Here is a 23,848-nt window from a genome sequence, read left to right as displayed (position 1 = left end):
CCACTGATGCCCATTTCAACATGCTGACAGACTCACCTCCCGTATTTAATAGCTGCATGTAATCCACTTACTCTATCCAGCCCCCTCATCCCCACACAGGTAGTTTAACCCATGCTGGCACCTCCACCAACTACTTTAATTTCCAAACAGACTTCCAATGACTTTTTTCTAAGCCACACAAGTTCCTTGAACAATACAGCAAGACGCAGACATACTCCAAGGGCAGAGTTAAGGTTGCACAATTATCACATGTAGGAAGTGTCATTTTCCCATTGCATCTGCTGTTTTCCAAACATTTTTTGCTCTTTTAGATTATAGCAGTAACGTTTGCTTTGGGAATCTGTGTGGGAACAGGAGCTCAGCAGTGCTTGTGGGGTCTGGTAAGCACAGAGACCCGGTATGCAGTTGCTGCCAAAACTTCATGGCAATGGTGCTTACGGGGACAAGAATACCCTGTGTTTGGGGACAAGATCAGTGGTGAACCTGAGAAGAAGAAGAGAAAGGCAGAAAGCACTGAAATTTTGACTCAGGAGATGCTCCTGGTCCATCTCCTGTTTTCTGCCACAGGTGCTTCTCTTACCTCCACATTGTTGTGTTAAGCAGAGCAGCAGCCACCATGGGCACAGAGTAAAATATTGTGGAAACACCAAGGAGCTGTGGCCCATTTTTAGAAAGCAATTTATCTCCTCAAAAAAGTTTCAGCGTTGCTGTTTTCATAGCAAAACTTGTTTTCTTTCCAAAAACCTACTATATCCTTCATTATCAATTTCCACTGGAAACCTTCCTTCCTCAGCAAATGACGCTTTCAAAGCCACATGTTAAAAACTTGGCAACCCAAGCATAGCGTGATTTCATTCGATACGTACATCCATTGGGAGGGGAGCATTCCCAGTATAATAAACACCCTTGGAGCCACAGTTTGGTGTCTCTTCCTTCACGGAGGGCTCCTGCAGGAGTGTTGTGGCCACTGGTGGGCTGATCCAGCCAAAGCTTATGGGATGCTGCATCGTGGAGGCAGCACTTCCCTGCTGACCCCTCCAGACACCAACGCACCAAGACAGGAACCACTGGCAGCAGTCAGCGCTGAAAAGACAGTCAAACTAAATGACAAGTGCCTGGCTGGGGTATTTCTTTCATACAGTGAGTTGTCCTGCTGCCCTCAAAATTCACAGGCAGCACATCCCACTGAGCATTTGGGGATTTTTAATGGAGTTTGGGCTCTCATGTCCTCACAAGGCAGCCTTGTTATTTAGCACTTCTTAACTCCAGCAAGCTGGACTGAAAAAGAGTAAATTTCTAAATTTCTAGGCTCACACAGGAATCTACGGCACAAGCTTTCAAACCAAACTTATTCCAGCTAAATATTTTGAACTCCACAGTGATGTTCAGCTGGTGGTAAATCCACCTGAAGGAATTCCTACCCTTGCATCCAGAAGATGCCACTTTCTCATTTATGCCAAATGTGTGCTTATTTGAGAGCACTCTCAAGAGGATCCTGTTAACCCACTTCTTTCCACTTCTCCTCTTCCCTCACTATGTGTATTTTTAATGACAAAAACCTTGTAAAGAGACACTGGTTGCAGATGCTTCCAGTGCATGACAGGCAGGGCAGGCAGGCTCAGGGGGCTGGGAGATAGGACACAAACCTCTTGGGCAAATCTGGGTGGCACAGCCTGTGCTGGGAGCTCTGGAGCAAATGACTCCAGTACACCCTTTTCATGTCAGCTATGGAGATATTGGGATGAGACAGATGGAGCATCGTTACCCCTCTGCACCAGCTCGACATCCCCCTCACCCCAACAGCATCACAGCTACTCCTGCTTCCTTGTTTCAGCCCTAAAAACAGACAACAGTCCAAACTGACAGTCCATCAGTCCATAACCTCCACAGAGCAGCTGGGCAGGGATGCTCAGAGATGCACTTCTGAGCTTAGCACCCTGTTAGGAGCCTCCTCAGAGTGGTGAGACCTCCAAAACCTGGAGTGCCAAGAGCACAGGGGTAATTTCTCACACCTGGACCATCGATATAAAAGGATTTTAAAATAAACTGGGGTGCTACACTCAGCCAAAGTCAGTATTTGTGCATAGGGTTCAATGCCAAATATAAATATTAACTTGAGCTTCTCAGCCCCCTTGGTCACTGTGGTAAACACACATTTTTGTAATTTCGCATCAGATGTGCGTAACTTCTCAGAAGTGACTGGTGCCCTGAATAGCCCAAAGTCTAACCACTAGGAAATTACTTTTCTGTGGATTTAATAAGGAATTTCTTACATAGGAGTTGGAATCAGGCTCAGGACACAGATCCCTCTATTAGTTTAGCTGGAGCTAAAAGGATCAGAAGTGATGCTGCTGCTCTGTGGGTCAGGGAAGTTGAGTATCCACCACACAATTAGCACCTTTTAGTAGAAGTGGGTAGAAAGGGAAATTAGCAATTGAGGGTAGAAATGGTGAACCAGCTACACAGGAGCACCTTAACAGCCAGCATTCCTTCTGCCCATGTCCTCCTGAAGAGGATTAAATTTGTTTAGCTTCCCCAGGTTTCCAGGATGAGGAGAAGCTATCCAGGGGTGGAAGAAAAAGAGGCTGTGTGAAAGCCGTCAGACTTCACACAAAGCAGCATAATGTTTGCCATACATACGAGCATCCTTGGCAAGGAAGGCAGGAGCCTGTGCTCAGAAGCCTGGAAGTCTTCACCACAAAATAAAATACCAAACCAGAAAGCCCAGGGGCACTGGTGGCCAACAAACTGCACCCTCTCTTGCTTTCAAAGCACAGCGTTAACTGCCCTCGGCTTCGGATGCCAATGTCAGAGAGAAGTCAAGAGGAAACTACTCCTGGAAGTCTCACTTAGCACTTGACAACATCTTTGAATATGTGGCCCAGGCTGAGTTCATAAGCTTTTTGGGGAAAGCGTTGTGCTGGGGATTGTGTAAACACAGAGCTGGCTGATGGATGGCCCTGGTGCACCACGGAGATTTATGCACGCTCCAGAAAAACGTACTGAATTAACAAGCATCTTGGACTAATACAGGGACACTCAGAGACTTCACTGATAGTTGTGGGAGAGAAACAAATGATAAGGAAAAGTTATCACAGTGTTCCATTTTCCAGACTTCAGTAAAGAGTTGGATGTAGGGTCAGATGGGATATTTTTAGCTGTGCTGGGAGCACAAGCGTAGCAAAGTGGGCAAGGGATTGAGCAAGGAGGAGCTGGAGAGATCATTGGTAGAGACCCTCATAAAACCACCTTGGGATGACCATTACTTGATATTTTCTTTAGTGAACCCCATTAGGAAAAGGAAAGATTGTGCTTATAACCTGAAAATGAGAAGAACAATGTCACAGTGGAAGAATAGAATAACTTTGAGAGAGCAAAATGGAAATGGGATGAAATACGGTGTTACCGACTTTGACAGCTGGGTGCTTGTAATCAAACTTTCTCACTTCAAGCAGAAGCTCATTGGTGTGGCACCCAGGAGGGACAAGAGCTCTCTCAGAGGTGTTTTTGTGCCATGGGTGTGACTCACCTCCTGAAAAGGTCAACGTCAAGCAGGGGTTATCAGAAGTACCAATGAATAGAGACAGGGAAGCATTTAATGCCACTGAGCAGTTCACAGGCAAGACCTTGTTGGAATTCTCCAGATGAAGAAAAAAAAAATGCATTCAAGCATGGAGAAGAGTTTCTAGGATGGTAAGAGGGACAGAAAGCCTATTTTACGAGAGGAGTCTCTACAAACTCAACTTGCTCAGCCTAAGGAAACAAAGGCTGGGAGGAGATATGACCACTCTAAAATACACTGGGGAAGGAGGCAGCGCATTGCAGCAACAAAAGAGCCAGCAGACAAGAATGAAGAGCACAACTGATCCATGCTGGACATGTGGGCTGGAAACTAGACATCTGTTTCTAACCTTCAGAGGAACAAGGAACAGAAACAGCTTTGCAGTGGGAGGAGCAAAGGCATTCAATGTAAAGATGGACTTTGATCACTTACAGAAGGAGTCAGCGGAGCAGCTCACATAGTCCCTCCTGCCCCTGTGATCCCGCTGAGGTCAGATCCCACTGCTGTCACCAGAGTCCTGATTCTCCTTCCTCACCCACCCACACCAAATAATCTCATCTGACTCATTCCCAGCCAACAGATTTCAATAGATGTTCTCTCAAGGGAAGGGGAGAGGTACAGGGAGAAGAAAACTCTTCATCCAGCTCCTGTGCCTAGAAATGGATTTCTCAAACACCCAGGGATTTCCGATTTGCTTCTAAATTTGGTATGTGGGTTTTTTTCCTCCCAGAAAACTTAAAACTTCCTGTATTCAGCAAAATAAGGGTATTTTTAAAGTTTTCCTTTTTTTTTTTTCTTTTAATCTATTTTTAGATAGTGTTTCATGGTTTCTTTGGAAAAAAGTTTTAGAACTGAATTAGCAAGTGATCAAATGCCGACTATCAGGAACTTCAAACAGCGAGCCAAAACCTTTCTATCAGAAACAGCCCGCCGAAGAGCAACGTAGGAGAAAAAGGATCTGAAAGATGAGGAGCAATATGCAAGCAACAGCCAATGCCAAGAATCTCCAGGGTCTGTAAACCCTTAAAATGCCAGACAGACTGGAGTAAAAAAACAGCCTTAAAGGTAGAGAGGCATAAAACACTCTGCGTGCAACAGTGTTGAATATAAAACTGGCTGAGTAGAAAAGAAAGCCAACAAAAACTAGAGGCTCTAGCTAAGCATCCTGCACGCTGTACTCTGCAGATAGCAAAGGCTGTGCCATTTAAATCTGTAATCCCTTCCCAAGCAAAGAGGCTTTTGCAACAGCGCAATCTGGATGTCACCAGCATATGAATAGGCATCTTGGGACTGCTCTGGAGAGCAGAGGTCAAAGTTTAGTGATGTATGTACTTGTCTCCCTAATGGGTCTTATTGATTATTATCCATAGAAACAAGCAATGTCTCCAAATCTGCCTCCCCCTTTGGGTTAGATGCTGGCAACCAGGAAAAAGCACCTTGATCTTCTAGGTCCATGCTGTTTGTAGAATGTTGAAGCCTGTGATAAGGAAAGACACAAAGCTGCTGAACAGACTAGAGAAACACAGCAAGTGGAAAATGGTCAGTAGATCTGTGTAACATCTGCATAGCAATGATGCATGGGAGCACAGTGTCAAAAAATAACACCTAATAAAATATTAAAAAAAAAATAGGGTAACATGAAGGGGGGGAGGAGAAAATCAACATTGCAATTCAATCACCTAAGTGAATTGTGTGTTGTGGAAGGGGCTGAAAAGCCCCAGCACAGATAAAGCCAAATCCACACTTGTCCAACCACAGGTATTCCAGGTAAGTATCTTAAATATTGCAGTGAAATTGTTCTATCTGTGGTACAAAATGGTGGTAACCAGCTGGCATCTTCACAGCACAAACACAATTTTGTTGTGGCAACTTCAACAGCAGAGGAAAATATGTAAAAAAGCACCAGAAGCACAGGACCGAAATTACCAATGCTGGTTTGTCCTATCACAGTGAGCACTGCTGTGGCAGTCAGCCAGCACGGTGGTGTGTGCAAAGCCAGCTCAGGTAGGGCACTGGGAACACCCTCGGGTGGAGACTAAGCTGATAAATAAGCAAGAGTAAGAGCAATTATCAGACCTCCTCAAACGTCCCGAGTTTGCAAGGTAGAGCCAGAGAAAGCAGGCTCACTCTGGAGACTTTGGTACTCCCACTTCTGGCTGCTTCTTGAAACTGGGGAAAAAAACCCAACCCTCAGCCCTGTCTACAATATTTCAGAATCTCAGAAGACATCCCTTTGGGTTTAGGTCTAGAAACAGGCTCAGGTAGCAGGGAGGTCCTGTCTCTCTCTGGAGATGTGTGTCCACCTCCATATGTAGACACAAGGCCACTAAGGCCGGTCCCACTGACGAGCTGTCTGAGGTCTGTCTGTCTGCTCTGCTCATCCTCATCCTCACCTACCCCACAGCTTGCAGGCTGAAAAGGGGCAGAGGAGGCTGGCAGCAACACTGGGCTCTCCTGGGCAGCAACAGCCCCTTCCCCCTGGTGCCAAATGCCATTTTCTGGGCTGTTCCTTGCACACCCACCCTGGTATGTGGAAATGCAGCATGTGGAAGAGCCTCCCCACAAGAGCTCTGTGCACACACTCCTTCGGCCTCGTAGAGGGTTCTCCCTGCAGGGAAGGGATGAAGAAAGCCTTGCTGTCCAATAGAGGACCGTGTAGGTGACTCCTGCTCCTGGCTCTGTGGGATGTGCAGCTTGCTGGCATAGGTTATATAAACCCAGTTATCTACCTGCAAGTCCTCACGTTAAAAAAGATGGGTCTGCACACCTGAAGAAGAAGAAAAGCTTGTGAGTATAAAGCATTGACTGTGTCATCAATATTGAGGCCACAGCACAAACCAGATCAGCACTGACTGCGTTTACTCCAGTGGAACAGTAACAACATGATCCCAGCCCCTGCCAGGAATGTTGTTGTTCAATACACATCTAAGTCACAGAGCAGCAACAAGCCTGCTGCACACTCAATTTTCTTCCAGGTACAGCAAATCTGGCTCGCTCTGGGGGACGTGAAGGGACCAGCTCCAGGCAGTCAGAGATGCTGTGCTCTGTGCAGCTGGCGTTAGGATCACTGGCATCTGGTGGGAGTGCAGCTACTCAAGACTCACCAAAACAACAACAACAACAGAAAAGCCTCTTTTCTCTTAGAGTACAGCCGAATTCCCTTCCTCTCATTCCCTTAACAGATGTCAGAAAAAGGCATGAATGGCTGCAGCTCTGTGCTCCACTCGCAGCTTTCACACTTGCTGCAGAGCTGGCCTTCTGCTTCTGAACCCAGTTCTGGAAGGTGTTGCTTTTTCAAAAGAAAAATTGAGAGAAAGGAAAAAAAAAACCTTAAACACTTAATAGTAAACTCCTTCAAAAGAAAACTTGCTTCAAGCCAAAAAACATTTGCCAAGTTTCAACTAAATGTGAATTTTCTAACTAAATGACGCTGTAATAAACACCTCAATATGGGGGTTTCAAAATGAGAATGCCAAGACAACTTTGCTTCAAGGAGTTAAAAAAATATATATATATTAAATATGTAACTTTTTTTTTAAGAAAAATCAAACTACCCCACGGAGACATTTTATGGTGCTTCAGTTATATATACATATTAAATAAAACAAACAAAAAAACCCCCAAGCAAATCAAATACAGAGAAAGCAAAATGAAAAGCCATAGATTCATGTGTTGCCCATCATTCCAGTCATGCAGGAGGATGTAGGTAGGAGCAGGACTCTCCCCAGAACCAGATCATAGGTCTGGATGCTATTGCAGCAGATTAACCTGGGACCACTACAGGAAGGAAGCATTTCCAGGTGAGAGAAGGGGTCTACATCAGAAATGCTGTTGCAGAACCTACCTGGCCATTTTACCTCATCTAGACTCCAACGAGGGTTCCCAGGGACTCTGAATCCAAGTCCAGTGCCTCCTTCCCTGTGTGCTGCACCAAGTGGTGCCTGCTGTGGCTTGTAGGTGTGAGGGGCTCCAGCAAGGCTCTCCAGCAGCAGATAGTGACGGTGTGAGCCACTAAACATTCCTGGGACAGGAAGAGCCTAAATTCCTGACTGCTCAGAAGTTAAATGGCTTTTCCTGTGCTTTGGTGCACAAGGTGAGATCCCGAGAAAGCAGAGCTCTGGGTGCAAAGCGTGAGCACATCAATCTCTTCTCAGGGCCAAGTCCGGCTGCCTGGTTTGCAGACAGCTGCTGATTTGTTTTGGAATGTACAAAGATGCCCTTAAATCCAATTTAGGCATTAAGGGGAAAATAAACCCATGAGTGCCGTATGGTGGCTCTGCAGCCCCAAAGGCACCTACAGCTCCTGAGGGGACAGAGGTGCTGCCGTGACTGGTCCAAAACTACTGTGGTGGTGCTGCAAACCACAGCATCCCTGCAGAGATGAGCAGTGGGACCCTGCTGCCAGGGGAACCAAAGGCCTTAGGCTGGTTTTAATTCTGGCCAGCTCCCTCGTGCTGTCACACACAGGACAGATTGGGAAAGCTGCAGCAAGAGAACAACCTGTGTTTCTGCAGGGAAGGACTGCAGCCATGAGTTAGCTAGACTCGTCCAAATAAAGGGGGGAAAAAGCTACTTATGTCGTTTCCCCAGCCTCAGAGCAATATGCTTTCCTAGGATCAATTCATAATAGGTTGTTGTGTTCAAAGCTAAAATTAATCTTACATCAGGAGAATGAATTAAAACAATGAAGAGCTTCCTGCATCCATTGCTAAAAAAATTAATCGTCTAAGAGCTTCCTTTTCTACTTTCCAACTGGCCACCTTGCTTTCATTCAAGGAAAGCCTGAGTAAAAAAATGAAAAGCCGTTTCCAGGTGGTTTTGGTTAAAGCAAACAAAGAGCTTGAATTGTGTCAGAGCCTGGTTTCAGGCAGAAGGTGCAGGGTTAGCCAGAAAGAGTGAACCACCACTGCTGAGATACAGCCACTGGCCTAATTAGGTGGAATAGCTATTAGTGATTCCACCTAATTAGATAATTAGATTAATTATCTAATTAACTGAGATTGTTGTTAGACAAAGGCAGGTAGAGCTTCAGAGGTGATAAGGAAGACATCAGGGCAAGGTTACTCTGATTTATATTGATTTTTTTAACAGTTCAAGAACTCCCCTGGTTCCCACATTTATTTACCCAAGTCTTGCTCCTCCGGGGTTGTTTGAAAGTGATTAAAGCAAGGAAGGGGGGGGGCTGTTCTTTTACAAACAGAGAGGGGGAAAAAAAAAGGAAATTTCACTGCAAGGATTCAGTGGAGGGGAGAAACCAGACCGAGCAGGGGAATGTGTTGTGGATGAGAACTGCCTCTGCCCCCCCTCCACTTCTTGTGCTTGGATTTTGCAGCGCATCCTCCCCGCAGACCTTTTTGGCTACACAGCGTGTTTGTCTTTGGGGAGAGAGACAACATGTGAGCTAATGATGCACCAACACCGAGCGGGAGCTGTGGTGCTGGCAGATTTTTCTCCATCGCTTGCTCTTTGCTGGCAGTGCTGGTGGGAACCACAAGCCAATTAAGGAGGCCTCGTTGCGGTAGACGTGGCGTAAAAGTAGCATTAGAGCATCCTGCCCCAGAGACCCGTCAGCCCTGAATACCCGAGGGCGAGCGCAAGGCAGGTTTGCAAGTTTAATAAGCCAAGTCCTCCTCGCTCAGGCGTGAAGATAATATTATGCCAGGCAGGCCCCGGGTGGAGGAGGCAGAGCTGGAGCCTGTGGCTTGCGCGATTTCAGCCACCTGCTTTGAATTGCACCGCGACGGAGTCAGGCCCACAGCTGAGCCCAAGTTTTAGGAGGCACAGGAGGGCACGCAACCAAGTCGACCCTGTCTTTCCCGTCCTACAGCTATTGTTAGATGCATCAAGAACTTGACCCACTTTGGGAGTTTCTGGTGGTTTTTCACATTCCATTTGTCCTTTCTGACTAACATTTTGCACTCGTGTGTCACAGCCCTGGCTCTGCTCCCTGTGGTGGATGCTCAGATTGCTGGAAAAAGATCCAGCTGCTATATCCCACTGTGTTTAGAGTTTCTGAGCTCTGACTGGATCCAAGACACCACCCACACTGGGTTTTGAGGCATCCTCTCCACATGCCAGCTCCACCTAGCATCCTCCTTTCTCACCAAGCTTATGTCCTCCAGCTGCCTATTTGAATTCAGACCTTAAAGACTTTGCACACTTCCTCACACCAAAAAACACAAGCTTTGCAGACTAGGACAGAATTTTTGCAGAGGCCGATAACAAGTGCAACCCCAGGTGGGCTTTTCTCTGAGTTTTGGAGCTTGGCTGGTCTCTGTTCACACTGCAGAGCACAACAGCATTTAGTGATCTGGTGAGTAGTGTGTCCTCAGCACAGGGCCAGCTCTTGGGCTCACCTCCCTGTAGGAATCCTCACAAATCAGCCAGATGGCAGAAGGAAATGGTTTACACACCTTGTCAAGAGCTCAGAGGTGACTTACGGTTTATCTTCTCTAGCTTTGGTTGATCCCACAGCTAAACCAGCCCCTTCCCACTGTAAATGCCTCACCATCTCTTCCTCTGTCTTCTGCACACCTCTGAGGTTTCTCTGTCATACACCCTCAAATCGCTTGACTTCTTCATTCAGCCTTAATACCTGTGTATAATAATAGCTTAATAACTTTATAATAGCTTCAACCTGTCTCCTGAGAGGTACAGAAATAAACCTGTCTTCCCTAGTTGCACAGACTACGTTAAGAGATCCATTACTGGTCACATCACAATCATCAGAATTCTCAGCTCCCATTGCCCCTGCTCCAGTGCGTGTGCCTTGGCATCCTTTTCAGCAAGATGCTCCACCCAGGCCACAGCAGCAACCCATGGAAGAGCTGCAGAGTATAAATGTCATGCCAATGCCTCGGGTACTGCATGAGGCTGGGCAGCCTGTGCCCTGCCAGGTGTGGAGTGTCAGGCTCCCACTCTCCCTTCCTGCACCCTGCAAGCCCCAGAGGCCACGGCCACCGTCTCAGGCAGAACTTGCTCTTTCCTAACAAAACACTCAGGTCTCCACAGGAGCTAAAGGGTTGCAAGTACAGACCAGCCACTTGCTGGGAGCCGCCGGCCATCTGGTAAGAGTATTGGAGCAAGCTACTTCCAAAGCCAACAGACACTTCTTTTGCAGAGTTTTTCCACTGTAGAGAATATCACAAAAATTTCTGTTTTGTTGCGTCACAATCCTGGTAGCTAAGAGAGATTTTTATCATTTTCAACAAACCCTGAAACCCATCCCAGGCTTTGGGAAGGAGCTCTCTTCAACCAGCTGTGGGATGTGATGCCCAGGGAAAAGACTGGTCCCCAGGAGCTACCCAGGAGGGTCACATTGCCTCTCCCCAGTGGTTTTGGACTCCTTGGAAATCTGTCACCAGTGCACCAAGGCTGTCCCCCATTAGCCAGCAGGATGGAGGGAGACCACAGGCCAAAAAGAGTGAACTTAATTTTAAGTTACTCCCAGCAGCAGATTTTCAGTTCCTATCACAAAATCTGGCTGTTCTTCTACTGTTTTCATCCAGTTCAACAAGTGTGCAGGAACTGGGCTGAAAGAAATCAGGCAACAACTTAAAGCTGCAGGCTGATTATCCACAGAATCCAGTGGTATTAATGTGCTGATCACATTTGGTGCCAAAGGGCCTTGGTGGGCAGTTATTTCATTTTTGGGGGCTTGGAAATTGAGCAGCACATCTCACTTGCATCCCCAGAGTTCAAAGCCCAGAGGACAGTAACTCAGGGAACGGTGCACAGGCAGTGCATTGACACTCCTCAGCATAAATATCAATTTTCACACTGTGGTCAGGTTCTGTAAGTGTGGGGAATTGGTGTGGCAACGGGATTTTAACGAGGTCTGGTTGCGATTAATCCCTTTCTAGGCAGTTCCTCTAAATGACTTGATTCCTTGCGATCACTCAGGAATTACAAGACTGAAGTGAACTGCAAGGTACCACAGTGAACATGTGCATGAAACTATCTGAGGCTGCAAAACAAAGGCACTTGCTGGAAATTATTAAAACAGCACAAAAACGTGGAATTCGCCCAAAATGGAAGGTACATTGGAAGGGGTAAGAAATATCATATTGCAATTAATGCTGTATAGGACATGACAGCAAGACAGAGCCTACTTATGAAAGAACATTCCAATACCAGAGCAAACCCTGTGGCCAAGCCTGGACACTGTGGTGGGGGACATCCACCCTGGGTGACAGGATGCAGCAGCAGCCCCAACAGGGCGAGATAAAGCAGTAGCCTGCAAATAAACTGAAATCAGTCACTCAAGTTCCTTACATCATCCATCCCCTTGCTCTTACCCCTGCAGCAGAGAAGATTCCCTGCCCAGAAGGCAGCCTAGCTGCTGCCAGAGTATACTGGGAAAAGGGAGAGAGAGCTTGCTTTGCAGGGGAAGCAAACGCCTCCCTCCAGCCGATCTCCATCGCTCTTTATCTGCCCACAGCTGCTCACAATCTGGCCCCGCAGATAAGGAAGGCAGCGCTCCCCATCCTTCCCTTTCCTCCAGCTGGCGAGGTCTGGCAGCTCCACATTTTCTGGAGCTGGGAAAGGCAGCGCCACGTGGCAGACAAGCCCATGGCCAAGTCCCATGGCTTTGGCTGGAAGGTGCCACGGTGTGGCAGCTGTCCATGGGGATGGCAGGCACGGCAGAGCAGGCACATCTGCTCCAACCCACAGCCCTCCCTGTGCTTTGGGACGGTGGTGAGGGCAGGGGCTGGTCTGGATCCCTTCCAGATCCATCCCTCCTCTCCATTCTTTTTGCCATCCCCCTCCCCAGCTGTAGCAGTAACTCAGTACCCTCCTTTTTTCCAGCTCAGCAATATGGCTCTGTCAAGTGCATCCACTGTGAAAGGGCCAAATTCATCCCAGGTGCCCACACAGAGGCTTAACTGGAGGGACACTTGGGATGGATTTAGCCCATTACACAGCGTGTTAATCATATTACTGCAGAAATCTGCACAGTTCCCAAAGCACAAGCCGACGAATCCTCCTGGAGCCCGACAGGCCTCGGAGCCTCGTTCCAGCATGCCAGAGGTTCTTTTATTCATTAATCATATTTGCTTAATAACCTTGTATCTCTCCAGTGGAGGGAACTGCCAGGCTCACATAAGGTAATTGTGGGATGGCTCTCCTGGAGAGCTGGAAGTACTGGCATTTTCAGCTGGTGTGTGTGTGGCACAGCTCCGGGGTAATTTCCCTCCTCATCCTCAACCACAAGGGCACAGAGAGGGACACAAAGCCCTGCGGATGCTCCATGTCCTTCTGTCAGAGCTTCTCTCTCAATCTGTCAGCAAAGTTTACAACAGTGAATTTATAATATTCTGGGTCTGAGCTGCCTCTTGATTGACAAGCCCCTGTGCAGCAGCAGCACGTTTAGTGCAGGTAATTACTGAGGGTGTCAGGGAAAAAATTGTGGAGAAGATCCTGTACGCAGCCTGTTAATTGTAACTGTTCCTCCCGCTAAAAGTTTTGATAGGTGTAATCCATCAAATATGCTTTGTGCAACTTCACAGTGGTTGACTAAAGGCCAATTTTATTGCTTTAGAAATCAATGGGAGCAGCACTGCTGGAAGCAGAAGATCCCATTGGTGTTTCCCATCTCCTGTGTCAGCAGCTGGTGTGCAAGAGGAAGGTGCTGATTCCAGAGCCTGCTTCTCTCTGCTGCTCACTCGCCCCGTGAAGTGTCTGTTGCTGTCGTCCCAGGAGCATTTTTTGCTCTTGTAGTCTATTAAAGCCTGAGATTAGCGCTCGTGTTGTTCCAGCATGTGGTCTCACTTTGTAGCTGAGGTTCAGTAACTTCCCTTTGATTAGGCTCACTGAGAATCAAGCTTTTTAAATATCCTGTGATTATATCACCGAAAATCTTTAACTGGCACATTTTCCAAACTCTCTGCTGTTTGTGTAATGTTTATCAATCAGTACAGGATTTTCCATCACAGTACACCTCCGTTTACACCACAGAGCAAGGCAAAGTGACAGCCCACTACAATCCTCAATGAGTTTTTTCCCCACTGTTATTTAGGAAAAGGATTCCCAGCTGGCAAATGCTGTGGCCAGAGCATTGAAGAAGTGGTATATTTGACTGATCATTCCCATCCAGTATTGTCCACCTACGCCACAACTCTGTTGCACCCCAGCAGATGATGCACCATCTTTCCAAGGGCCAGGGGACTCAGAGGAGCCAGGCAGAGCCCACAGGGACATGGGGAGCATCTGGGAACCGCTGGTTCCTCCTCCCAGGCGAGAATCAGTTTCACATCAGCAGCAGTTAAACTGCAGCCTGGGCCAGTTTTAAATCAAGCCCAGATGGGCCTTCTCCTTCTTCCAGGGGGTGGTAAATCCACTTCAAATCCCACCAACCTGGGAGGTGCTGGGTAAGGCCCTCAGACTGGCAAGGGGCAGGTTTTACCTGGCGCTCTGTGTGCTGCCAGCACTGCGAGCTGCCTGTTAATCCTTCACAGGATGGACGATGATCTGCACTCATTCCTGGTTTACAGACAGAAAAATGAGAGAGGACAGGCACCCAGGGACACCTGGGCAGCACACGTGAGGGGTACTGCTTTGGGCGCAGCAAAATGCTCCTCCGCTCCTCCTCCTTGGCTCATCCCACCAGAGCAGCACATCCCGCTCCGACGCAAAGCAGAAGTGACGCTGACGGAGTACGACGGGAATGTCAATGCTCTTCCCATCAACAGCACGGGGAAACCAGGGAAAGCATATGTGTGTGGAGCTGTGTCACTCTTCTCTCTGGAATGCACTACCCGAGTCCCTCTTCGGGAAATAGAAAATCAGGGACTTGCTGGCACATGGTGGGAAACAACTTGGGAAATGCAACTGGAACGCTTTTTAAAAGCAAAGGGAAAGCCAACACCCTCTCAAGGCAAGGAGACTAAAAAGTGCCTGGGCTATTTGGGAACAGATACAAATACAGGCAGGCTGGTTCTGGCAGAGTCATGATATTGTTTAATAACATTGCTGGAAAGCTAATTGCATAGTTTAAAAGCAAGCTTAATAAGTAGTAGCTATGAAAATGCTAGTTCTGAAGTTACAGGGTTAGGAGAAAGCAGACTGGTCTATGTTCCATGTTAATGGCTGAATCAACACATAAGAGCAAGAATCTGGACTTGGTCTAACTGTATAAACCTGCTCGATATTTTAGCAGCAAGATATTTTTGCCTTGGTTCTCACAGAGAAAAATACACTCATTTATTTCCCTGAAATACCATATTATGATGGATGCAACTGCCAAGTTATAGCTAATGGATGTAACATGATGGAAAACATCATTATTTAGGTGTGGGAAATTGTTCTTTAGGAATCCAGTGTCTGTAGCAAACCTGCACTCCTTGAACCTCAATTCCACAACGCATTTCAGATGTGGATTTTAAGTGACTGTTTCTAATTAGTCTATCACAGAGCCCTGTCAAAATACCTTTTGGAGCATGGCAATAACGTGTGCACAGGATTTTAAACCGCATCCAGGGAGCAGCTGTGGAACTCGATGCTTGGCTGAGCAGCAAGAAGACAAACGTGGTGACCATCCCCAGCACTCGTGGGTGCTGCTACTCCTGTGGCACTTTTCCCCCCACGTCCTCTTACAGGGAAGGTGCCTGGGGACATGACAGCTGGCAGTGCAGATCAGGCTGGTATCATGACATCTGTGAGAGGCTGTTCCCGAGGGCCCTGCAGCTCCCGTCTCCCACAGCACGGGTACCCAGGGGCCACGCTGCAGGGGTGAGATGGCTGGCACTGCTAAGAGATGCTCCCAGCTGCACAAGGAAATTGTGAGCTCCCTGGTGACACATGACACGGGAGGAAGGCTTGTGCTGCTATTTCCCACAGGAAAACAAAAAGGAGCGAGCAAGGCATGTGAGTGCTGGATACAGCAATGTACCCAAGCAGTCCAGATGCTGCAGAGAAAATTCATCCTTGCTTTGGGATTTCCCTTTGCTGCCCCAAGTGATGGAGTCAGCCTGGTGTAATGCCTGAGGAGAGCTGCTCTCTGCCCGTGGGGCTCTGTAACTGGTCTACACTGAGCTTCCTTTGGCCATTTATTCACAGCCCAGCACTCACTGCAATGCCCCATCACACTGCCCAGCCCGAGTGACACAGGCCAGAGCCCAGCAGCCCCAGCCAAATGCACTTGCAGCTTACACAGCACTTCCTTACAGCAGAAGAATCTCCTCTCTGCTCCCCCGGCAAGGGCACACATATAAACATTTGCAGCTGGCTCCCATCAGCCACACAGAGGCCAGTGCTTCAGGTGTCTGATAAATGCTCCTTGCTTCCTATTAATGCTTCTGCTGTGTATCAAAAGAAGCATTAAACCTGCCTCTCCAGCCTTAGCAGGGGCACTCCTGACAGTTTCGGCTGTGCTGGAATAACACGCTTTGCTACTTCAGTGCTCATTTGTGCTCCTGGAACACTCCCATTGGATCCCGTCTGTTCAAGGGATGGATTTCCAAGCACTTTGTGGGTGCCTTAGTGAGTTTGAGAGGTGCACAGCATCCAAAGACTGGGTGCTTTGGGATGCTATCAGATCATCCCTGTGTTCAAACAGATGGGAGACTCCAGCTGTAGTTATGTGTGCTGAGCCCTTCTAGTCACTCAGGCTTGCCTGGCATCAGAGGAACCACCAGGCCTGGCTCTTACTAGCTCTGCTACCAATGAAAGGGCACTAGCAACACTGTCTCTCATTAGCTGATTGGAAATTAATGACAATCAACTTGTACCAAACCTCCATCTCCAGCAGTTGTGTGACTGTCGTTGTCACATACAGAGTCCTCTTCTGCTTCTCCCAATTGCCCCAAAAAGCCCTCACACAGCCTCAATGACAACAGCACAAAGGAAATGAAGCAGCAATAATTATTATTTTAGAATGCCAGTTCTTAGATCGCTACTGTTATTTCTACTGTACACTATATGGTTTTAAGCATTTGGCACAGTCCTGAGTTGTTAGAGGAAAATACACCATGCTGGATCCAACAGCCCGAGGGGAAGCTGCTGCTGCTCCATGCCCTCAGCACATGCACAGTGTAGAGCAGATATACATATATATATTTATACATGTGTACATGGGTGGCCACACACATCACAGAGAGGTACTCACACAGAGCCAGCACCAGTGGCCTCATCCTGCTCCCCTCTCTGGCTGGGCAGGGTGGAATTCCACTAGTAGCAATACATGTGTATAAGGTGGGCCATGGACCCCTTCTCCTGCTAGCAGCAAACCCAGTCCTGCACAAACCTTGCCAGGGAAGCTGTCATGCTGGGAGCCAGCAGAATCAGAGAACTCACAGGTTTGGGTTAGAAGGGACCATAAAATCACCTGGTTTCAATCCCCCTACCACAGGCAGGGACACCTTCCACTACACCAGGAATGCAAAGGCTCAGCTCTTGAGCCCTCGAGTTATCCTCACTAGAGCTGGTACCTGTTGCAGAGAGCAGAGCTGCAGGGAGGAGGAGGAGGAAGAGAGCAGTGCCACAGCCACCCTTGCCCACTGAGCAGGGAATTCCATCCCAGAGGGGCAGATGGGAACCATGGCCATGTCTCAGGGGTGCAGCTCCACATGGAGCTGGCCCCTGCAAACAGCCCCTGTGGAGGGGTCCCTGCCCCAAAGGAGTGGGGACACACCCTGGAGCAGTCCCAGCACACGGGTCAGGGCATTGTTCCGGCCAAGCTTTTCACTGCCCAGCCTGCACAGAGGGCTCACAGCTGCTGGGGGTTTTGTTGGGCTTTTCTTCTTTTCTCTTTCATAGCTGGGAGCTTATTGTGCATTTCCAACAGCAACCGGGTGACCCAGGTGATAATTCAGCTGCCACTCGGCCTGGCACCAGCACAACTTGGACACGTTTCAGACACCTGGCATCACACAAGGAGGGAGGGAGACAAAGGGGATCGATACCCTCTGCCCCAAAGGCAAACAAATGGCATCGATTAACTCCAGCGGCCGCAGAGACTTGCAGAAATGATCTGGGATTCAGCAGGTCTCAGGGAGACAAACTCCTCCACGTGTTTCTCTCCATAGGGAAGTGGTTTGGCATTCCCCTGTGCCTCCTTCCCCGAGCAGAGCTGTGGGGTGAGTCCCCATTTGCTCCATCTCTCAGATGTCCGAGGCCAAGCCCACACAGGGGCCAGCGGACCCAGAAACCTGCCATCCCTCCTGAGATCACTCCTTGAAGGAGACAAATGTGAAGTAGAAAACACATTTCTTTGCCACAAATATAAGCAATGCAGTTACAGGCTTTGGAGATGGGTGTGTGGAGAGAGAAGCAATCCATGCATGTAGCTGCCAACACCTCATTTCAGCTCCAAAGCATCTTCTGTGTGAAGCAGCTGAGTGGCTGCTGGGATACACACACAGCTCCCACAGCTGCAGTCCAGAACCACAGGCTGGGTCCTGCTTTCCTGGAAATGGGTCTTGGTCCAGGGGTCTTTACACACACATTCTCCTTCTGGGGTTCAGCACAGGCTCAGATTCCCCCCTCTGCCCTCCCCTTCCCCACAGCCCCTCCCAGCATTTCCTGCAATTCATGACTCCGTGCTCGATGGAGGTCAGGAGTAAACACTTTTGTCTGAACTAGTCACTCTGAACTGAATTCCCCTCTAAATTTTGGAGATGCTGGCACTTACCTGGCAGGGCTCAGTGGGACCCCCCAGCCAGGCAATGAGCAAAACTCCCCAGACCCTGTCTCGGCACTGGCCTGTAAAGAGGTCACAGCCCCCTGTGAGGGGGTCACTGCTTTGTAGGACAAACCCCACCCTCACCAGTGCTGCTGGCAGCCTGCTGCTGCTCTTAGTTTGTCCCAGGGGCTTTCCCTCAGAGCTGCTGTGCTCCTGCTGCCTTTTCCTCTCATCTCCCTTCACCCTTACACCGCTCTTCTGGCTGCCCAGCTTGATACTCAGCCAGCAAGGACATAAGCCACCGATAAAAGGAGAGAGGCTTTTATTTATTATTCAGCCATCTCCAGGGTTTTGGTGCCACAATGCATTACCCTACTTCCCATATCCATTATTTATTTCCTGGTTCAACACAGGTAAAGCTAAAGCGAATGTGAAAGATGTTTGAAGCCCATACACAAAAGATTAATCCAGCCCAGCTTCCCCAAGCTGAAATCCCTTCTCTGCTCAAAACTCGAACTGAAGATGAAATCCTGCTCCTGCTGGAGTCAAAGAGAGTTTTTAATAATGAATTTCAAGGTCTCAAAGCCTTAACAGATGTTGGAAGGAGGAATGGTCCTGGATGCAGGCAGCCCAAAGAAGGTCTGCCCCACCACCCCTCTGTTTTGGGGCAGGGCTGCCCTCACTATCTCCCACAGGAATGGTTCTGAGCCCCCAGGCAGCCGTGACACCAGCGCTGTGAAACAAAGACATCTTGGGATCTTGCTACTTCTTTTTTTTTTTTTTTTTTTTTCCTGGCATTGAGCATTCGAAGGGAAGCAAATTCAGGAACCGGAGATGTTCCCGAGCCTTTGGGTCACAGCCTTACTGCCATCTGCAAAGGAAGCAATCAGATGTCACCTCAAACCCCTGAATCCCGGGCTGGCACTGGGGCTGCCCCTGCAGGCTGCCTGCCATACCCCCACCTCCCCGGGCCGGCCAGGACTGGCACCAACTCTGGTCGTTAGTGCCGAGTTCCTGTGAACATCATTTCTTTAGAGAACAACAGGATTTCTTTGGATAACAATGCGATTCCTTTAGATAAACTGTGCCTCCGGGAAGGAGGGAGAGGAATTTGATCCTCCACACCTCGGTCCCAGGAGGAGAGTGAAGAAAGATCAGCTGAGATTATTCAGACATTTATATTCTGAGGAAAGCCAGCATTTCAAGAAAAGGAAAAAATAAATAAATAAAAAAAGGGAAAAAATTAAAAAGGAAAAAAAATCAAAAAAAGGGAAATGCTCCTTTTTTTTTGTCAGCCCTGCTGCAAAGGATTGAGGGAGTCAGATGCCTCAGAAGCTGCTCATCCAGGGCTTGCTGGAGAAGTGTGATGGAGGATGGAGACCTGTTGGGCACCTCTGTTTCCCAGCCCTCCTTGCATTCAGCCCCTTCACCTGTGACAAAGCATCACCTGACCAGGACCAATGACCTTCCCTGCAGCAGCTCCAGGGGGCTGAAACTCTCCTCAGATATGCAAGATCTCCCAGCCATGAGTGTTGATATAATGATTACCGTGTTTATGTTAAATACCACTACTTAAACAAGCTGTGCCCTTAAGCCTGGTGTTTGGGAGCCCATGTCAATATTGGCTTGGGAGCAGCAGTGAGCAGATAAGCTGGAGTGGGTGAGGAGTCCTCTCCCATATGCCACAAGCAATGCCTTCTTAGCAGCTTTCAAACCTTCTTTGATCATTTCCCACAACTATCTTGTCATCAGAAAAGGACTGTGGCTCTTTATAAATAACATGGGCTTTGATGTAATATCGCTATATTTTCTGGTAATAAAATGGCCTCGATTCAGCCCAGCCCTGAGTAAAGCCCATAAATATTGCTTTTCCCTCCTTAAGAGCATTCTTAAGTCCCTCGGAGAGCACGGGGAGGTGCACACATGCTGAATGTGGGGAGGATTCATCACACGCTGCAATTTAACCGTGCACTTAAGTGATTTGCTGAACTGGAGCATTAAATGGGAAGCAGCGATTTCTTTTAACTGCCTATAAATGCCATAAGTTCTTCTCATAGCTGGATCTACTCTTAATGACTGCTGCTCAGCTACACCGAAGTTTAAAACCCCGTGTTAAAAAGAAAAAAAAAAAAAAAAGAAGCCCTACTTCAGCACATGGCTAAGACAAAAGCAACATTTCTTGTCCATATGGAGAACATATTGGTTGAACTGGGCTATGAAGCGACCTTTATCTTCGCTCGTGAGATGAGACCAATTAAGCCGGTGGTGGCGATGCTGCCGGTGAGTTATCGCTCCCTTCCTCGGGCAGATAAAGGTCAGGTGTGATGTGATGCTCGCTGAGCCACGGCTGCCTCTGCTACCTGTTGCCCTGAGACAGCTGCGGATGCCCACAGGCTGCTGCTCCTTGCACGGCCCAGAGGCTGATTTTCAGCTAATTGGGAGATTTTGGAACGCCCCATCTGAGGAGAGGGTCTTCAGAAGCACGTGTATATATATATATATATATATATACATATTCATCCCTGGCACTGTGCATGTGGGAGCTCCAGTCTGAGCAGCCTGAAACAAACCCCTTCTGCATTCCCCGGGGGTTTCTCCCCCCTCTGCCAGCCCCGTCCCGCCGTGGGGCACGGCTGGGGCACGGGGTGGCCTTGGAGCTGCACATCACCAGAGCCGGGTATCACGGCCGGGGCAGGGCAGCCGCCTCCCCCGGGGGGATGAATTACAGAGCAATAAACCACGCTCGTCTCAGCAGGAGGGTTTTATGCCTGCCATCAATCAGGAGACACAAACAGCTCCGTTCCCAGCAGGGCTGGCAGAAAGCCAGGCAGGAGTGGGTGCCCAGGGATCCTGGGGATTTATGGGGTGGTCCCGGGCAGGGTGGGAGTGCTGGGCACCTTTGTTGCTGTCTGCCCAATGCTGCCCAGTTCAAAAATTCAAATCACAATGTAAAACCCCAAATCTGTCATGAGGAGCCGAGGGGGTTTGGGAGCTGGATCTGGGGGCAGCCTTGCAGGTGCAGTTTTGCCATCTGCTCCCCTGTTTGATCTCTAATTGATAAAAGAGCATCATGCGAAAAAAAAAACCCACAACATTTTGGGATTTGAGATTTGAAGGAAGGGAGTTGAAGATGTGTGTTTGGGGTTTGCAAACCCTACAGCAGCCATTAGATACCTCAGTGCGTTGCTGAATATGGCCCTAAACATCTGCTTTCCCATTATTTACAATTAGGAGAAAGAGCAAAATCCAAGCTGGCACATACAAATGACTGTATCCTAAGCACAAACACCTGGACAGAGAGATTATCTCCACCTGATTCTTGCTCTCTGGTGAATTTGCATTTTCCTACTGGGTTTGCTCCTCCAGTGGAGGGGAGCTGCTTTCAAAAGCATCTCCAGCAGCCAGCTACACACCAGCCTCTTGTCCAGACCTTAACCACGACAGAAAGGCAATAAAACTACAGAGCCCAGTTCATTCTTCAAGAGAAGAGCTCAGATCTGAGCAGCAGAAGCTCCCCAAACCTGTTTCACTGGAGTGCTCGTTTTAACGAGCCACAGCAGCAGTCACATCTTAACCTTGAAACCCCTCGAGACATCCCCTCTGCACTTCCTTGTGCAGAAGTGCTTCCTGGCTCCCCCAGGGGAGCAGAAAACCAGCACCTCTCCTCCTGTTGCCCACTTGGACACTCCCTGTGCACTGGCAGCACCAGTCTCACTCATCTCCACGGGATCCCAACAGGCACCTTGTTTCCTGCAGGAGATATTTCAAGGACATGAATAATAAGGGATAACAACACAACAAAGTGCCATTCATGTATTTATGAACAGGCTTTTCCCTGGCTCCAGGTAGCTTCTATAAAGCCATCAGTTTTAATGAGAGCTTTGTTGTTACCTAATGTTTTGGGATCTTATATTTTTCCTTGCTCTGCTAGGAAAGTTTTCCTTGCTGTTGTATAGATGTTTTTCCAAGCTAAAAATAGGATTATCTTTTTACCAGTCAAGTCTGTCTGGGATTATGTATTCAAAGAGCATGACATAGAGACGTGGAATAAAGGTTTTATGAATCACAAAATTGAATTCTTTAGGGGCTGGCAGCATTTTTCTGAATAAAACAACAACTTAATGTCCTACGTGTTGTATTTTATGAACTGGGACCTAAACTTATCTTGTACAAAGGAAATTACAGAGGCAATCACGGGAGGTCTTTTATTAGTATTTCTTCTCTCCCCGGCACAGAGTAGAATATGAATTGATTGTCAAAGATTTTTTAAGTGCCTTTGATTGAAGAGATGATCTCTGATAAGCTGCTGGAGGAAAATAGAAGCCAACAGCTGCTCCATTTAACATCATTTAGCCTCCAGTTCTGGCGGTTTGCTAAATAACTCTTTTATATTCATAAACACATCTCTGTGTCATGGCCATGTCACACACACCTCCCCATTCCTGTGAGTGTGGGGGGTGCCAGCTCTTCCACGGGGCTGTGGGAGAAGTTAACATTGTGATGCTGAGAACACACCCAGGTCCTTCCCCACCTGCCAAACCTGGACTCCAGCGTTTTTCAATGCCCCAGCAGTCCTGGCAGCGGACTTAAGACATCCCTTCTTAAACTGGGAGAGAAGGCATCATTCCTGTTTTTAGAGCCCAGGAGAGAAAAGGAGTTGTTAATTGTCCAGGGCATTGTGTCTAGCAGATAATTAAAACATCAAGACTGAATATTTGCTGTTAATAAATTTTGAGGGGGTTGCTGATCCCTGGATAACTCTGCCACGTGTTTTCCCCTGCATCCTCCCCTTGCAGATTATTACACCAAGATGTTGTCAAGACACATTTCATAACTCTGGTAGCTGCTTATTGCCGTGAACCACCTTTGCCCACACCACACAGATTGTCTTTATTTTAACAGCATCACTTCCAGTTTGCTTCCCAGGCTGTGCAGTGGCTCACAGCCTGGAGGTGCCCAGCGGGAGGGCACTGCCAGCTCCCTTCCCTGCCCGGCTTTTGTCTCCTCAGCCTTCCAAATCGTCACAGACCTGGGCACAAGCTGCCTCAACCTATGTCTGGGTGCTGGGGAGAGAGGCAGCACCAGCCTCTGTTGCTGGGGCTGCTGGGGTTGGGAAGTCACAGCCAGGATCTGCTCCCCACAGGGAGCATCCCCCAGGGAGACCCTTTCCTGTCCTGTCTCTGGGTGCTGAATCTATAAAATTAATCTAAATGACCTCCAAACAGCTCATCAGTGCCGAATGCAGGGGACACATCTGTGACACCCACCCTTGCACTGAAGAGCAGCCCTGCATGAGCACAGCTATAGGGTAAGAAGCCTCTCAGTGGGTTGCAGGTGATTTCCCCACCGAGTCCATGACATACAACTGCCTCAGGCACAACATCACTCCATGGATGCAGGAGCAGGACCGGAGCAATGGCCAGGGCAGCAGCCCCGCACTCCCCCCTGTGCCCAGCTGCACAGCCCGACCTGACAGAGTAATTTACATCCCACAGCTTTCCTGCAAGCAGTGCCCCGAGGCACCGAAAATTAATCCCTCGGAACAGTTTTATTACTCAGTTCAGGGTGCAGTTGGAAGATGTTGTCAAACGTGGCTGTGCTTTCCTTCTCCTCGCTCCCTCCTTGCAGGAGGAAAATCAAATTCCTGGCTGCAGTCGGCCCCATCC

At 48.4% G+C, this 23,848-nt stretch overlaps 1 long non-coding RNA gene across 1 annotated transcript; it reads left to right on the top strand.

Moving 5' to 3' along the window:
* The first annotated feature begins 6,846 nt into the window (after positions 1 to 6,846).
* On the top strand, positions 6,847 to 11,827 carry LOC116792500. The gene is made up of 2 exons (XR_004359151.1): positions 6,847 to 10,629; positions 11,465 to 11,827. It is a non-coding gene; the product is annotated as an uncharacterized LOC116792500 (long non-coding RNA).
* The last annotated feature ends 12,021 nt before the right edge of the window (positions 11,828 to 23,848 follow it).

The sequence above is a fragment of the Chiroxiphia lanceolata genome, chromosome 11 (genome assembly GCF_009829145.1).
Source record: "Chiroxiphia lanceolata isolate bChiLan1 chromosome 11, bChiLan1.pri, whole genome shotgun sequence".
Classification (NCBI taxonomy): domain Eukaryota; kingdom Metazoa; phylum Chordata; class Aves; order Passeriformes; family Pipridae; genus Chiroxiphia; species Chiroxiphia lanceolata.
The sequence above is the reverse complement of the archived record's forward strand: the minus strand, read 5'-3'. Positions and strand labels throughout refer to the sequence as shown.